The sequence below is a fragment of the Cynara cardunculus genome, unplaced genomic scaffold, assembly GCF_001531365.2.
Source record: "Cynara cardunculus var. scolymus isolate 2C unplaced genomic scaffold, CcrdV1 Un_Scaffold_863, whole genome shotgun sequence".
NCBI lineage: Eukaryota > Viridiplantae > Streptophyta > Magnoliopsida > Asterales > Asteraceae > Cynara > Cynara cardunculus.
In genome coordinates this window covers 63,063-66,883 of record NW_020200634.1, presented here as the reverse complement: position 1 = coordinate 66,883, position 3,821 = coordinate 63,063, and the positions used below count along the sequence as shown (strand labels likewise).

General features: G+C 37.1%; 1 pseudogene; it reads left to right on the top strand.

Moving 5' to 3' along the window:
- Positions 1 to 461: 461 nt before the first annotated feature.
- LOC112502060 lies at positions 462 to 3,236 on the top strand (annotated as a pseudogene).
- The last annotated feature ends 585 nt before the right edge of the window (positions 3,237 to 3,821 follow it).

Sequence of the window (3,821 nt, the reverse complement as noted above, 5' to 3'; positions counted from 1 at the left end):
AAGAGGGTCAAAAAGTTGGAATACCGAATAATAAGCCAGCAATAAATACGTCAGTAGTCCAATTCAAAACTAAAACGGGTATATGGGTTCGGATCCCCAGTAAACTAACTAATTTAAATTAAACCCCACCCCCACCATCACCATCACCATCACCATCCACCTCGTAGTTTTAAAAACAGAGTCACGAAGGAACAAGAGAAAGGAAGCAAAGCACCATCCGCCATTTTTCATCTCTTTCAGTAAAACAGAGAGAGAGAGATTAAAGCTGCAAAAAGGGCATACCCAGTTCGTCATCTTTCCTCTTTTTGCTCCCTTTTTTTCAATTCCCGATGTGTGTTTTTCCGTGAGATACAGAAACAGTTTAGTTGGATGATAATGGCAGAAATGGATTCAAGCTCTTAAATCGTTTTCATGGTTTTTGTTTTGATCTTGATTAATTAATTAATTAACCAAGTTCGAGTATGGGAAGAGAGTGGTTGTACAAGGCTGGCGGTGGCGGAGATGGCAGCGGTGGTGTGAACAGAAAAACTAGAAGAGAGAGAAACAATTCGTCTTCTGGTTGCATGAGTGCCATTTTTAACCTGTTTGATATTCAAAATCATCAGTTTCGTTTCCATCATCCGTCTTTCATGTCTGAATCCGCCATTAATAGCCCACAACAATCTAATGTTGCTCTTCAAGGTATGTTCTCTCTATCTAAAAATTCATAAAACTTTGTATGTTTTTTAGAATTCATTTACAGCGATTAATTAAGTAATCGATGTTGCAGGCGTAGAAGCACCGAGGAACAGCTTGCAGTCGCCGGAATCCGTGGTGGAGGTCGCTCCACCACCATCGTCGTTAAAGGAGAAGGAACAAACAAACTTCAATGTCCCAGTAAGTTGATCTTTAATTAATATTTTGAATATTTAATCATATAATCTACGATCATTGGATCCGTCGTAAAGTTGGTTAATTTTAATTTAATGCAGATGGGTGGTATTCAAATCAAAACCAAACGATCAAGATTCACCGACGATTTATCTTCAGAATGTAGCAGCTCTCCTGGTACTAAAACACCTAATCTAGTTGCTAGATTAATGGGTCTTGATCTTCTCCCAGAATACTCGTCTCCGAGACCATCATCATCCTCCACTCCGGTGAACTCCCACCATCGCAGTCGTTCATTACCGGTGACTCCCAGAATATCAACTGCCAGCAGGCGGTCAACGGATAACGATTACCACCATCGGCTTTCGCTCCAAATCGACAAAGAGAACTGCAACACTTGTAGTAGGGGTCAAGAACACGAGTCGTTGCAGATGAAAATGGCGCGGCGGAGATCGGAACTTCTGGTCAACCGGCAAGACGACGAGCGTTCAAGTCAGTACGCAAAACAGATTGCAAACCAGGTAAGGGAAAGAATCAGCCGGCGACTAGGTACAGACATCACAAACACCATGTCGCCGGCGACAAGATTAAATAACGAGCAGAGAAGAGATTCGAATCTTGTTTTGCTCAAACCAAAGAAACAACCACCATCACCACCCCCACCATTGCCGGCAGCAAAAACAAAACGAGATGACTCGATACCGTTTTCGAGCTCACCAAAGCTCAGATTGTTGGACATCAACAACAATCTCAACAGACCCATTTCATACACACAGCCAAAGCCGGAAACAGCACCAGTACTCCATCAAACTCCATTGGCGAAGGTGGGCAAAGCTACGGTGAGAGATAAAAAATGTAAGAGAATCGCAAGTGAACGATACGATTTGAGATTGAAGAAGATACATCCGCAGGATGAGGTGTTTGTGAACAAGATCAATAAGAAGAAGTCAACTCCATTACCGAATCATGTCGTAAGTGTGACAAACTCAACAAAGTTCCTTTCTTTCAAGAAAGAGATGACATCGTCTTCCTCACCAACAAGATTACCTCAAAAGCAGGTACATGTCCTTGTATCATTAACTTTGATGTCATCAGTTTTTTATCTTTATATTCCTAATTATGACATCTTTTTGGAAATAAAACTCCATTCCCTAATAAATTTAATTAAAAATATAAACAAAAATCCATTTCTTGGTTTCTTGAAAATAATTACCCTAATTTTTTTCCTTAAAGATTTTCAATTAATTAAGGTTTTTAACATTTTTATTTTTCTAAGTATATTTTGAACACCGAAATTGCATATAAAATTTGAAAAAACACACTGAAGTATGTGTGTTAGGGTTTTGTGTACAATATATTTTTATATCTATATGTACAGTAAATTGATAAAAAAAAATGTCTGCAAAAGCGTACACCAAAATTAAAGTCTAAAAATAGTTTGTAACTGCAGTGGTATTTGTACCATTTTAATTTTTGAATGATTTTTTTTGGTCAAGAAATTAGATTATTATTTGTGTTTAAATGTGTCCATTTCTCAAAAAAAAACAACAGTTTCAAATTTTCAAGATAAAGGTATATTTACGTAATAAGACCAATGATTTATTATTTTATTATATAATTTATAAAGATTTATTTTTTTCTTTTTTGACGTAATCAAATTGACAATTATCTTGAAATGGGGTTTGCTTATTGGTTTAACTTGTGGGTTTGTGGAATATTTGATTTTGCAGGTGTCCTTAGTGAGCATGACGCAGTTACCTAGCAGTCTGAACCCATCGTACAATTCAAATGCCACTCATACTCTCAAGCTTTCCGTCCAAGATTCCAATGCTGCCACCTCATCCTCCGCCACCACCGGGCACCGTTTTTCCGATCACTTTGACGACTACATTTCAAGAATCATCAACCACTGTGGAATCCACAGCACCACCCCGATCTCCATCGCCAAATGGTACTCCCCTTCTCACCCTCTTCACCCTTCAATCTTCCACCAACTCGAAAAGCTCTACTACCCCACCGCCACCGCCACTGCCACCGCCGAACGAAGGATGGTATTTGAATTAGTAGACGAGTTTCTGGTGGAAATCGTGAAGCCTTACTTTAATGTGAAGCCAAGAACACCGGAATATTCATGTGGGATGTGTGGGTCGGAGTTGATCGGAAAATTATGTGAAAGGATGAAAAGTATACCGGCAGGTGCCAATTGTGAGGTATCAGAAGATATAGACGGGTTGATCGAGAGGGATATCGGGCGGAGCATGCGGCGGGTGCTGTCGACGGCGTTTGAAAGAGACGTGGAGGAGATAGTGAGGGAGATAGAAGGTGAGATTGTGGAGACGATGGTGCATGAGATGGCAATTTCATGAACGGTGGCACCGGCAGGGTCTCTGACAGGCTGAGCTTACATGTGTCGTTCACGTGATCAGATGCTATTCGTTTGGCACAAAAAAGAAGGCACATATGGAAAGTCAGCTTTATGAAGAAAAGCCCATAATTTATATAATTATTGTGTTGGGTTTCTGTTATTATAAATAATTTAATAAAATTATTTTACTTTAATCAAATAATAAGTAACTTAATTTTTACTAAAAATAAAATAAAATTTCCGTACACAGCTTAATCATTGTTCAAAAAGAGATATATGAAAGTGACAAAGGTTACAAAAAAGAAATTTAGAAGATGTTTGATTTGTAGAACGTTTTTTAAGATTTAAAACTGTTAAAAGATTTGGATGTTGAGTCTTTGAAAATTATACTTTCATTTAAAATCCATAAAACATCAAATCGATTTAATAATATATTATATTTAATTATTATTATTATTATTTAATATATATATATATATATATTAATTATATTATATTATATAATTATATTAATACTCTCCTTGTATACTTCACATGTATTATATAAGGAAATTTATAAAAATAATCATTTTATACAACATTTTGT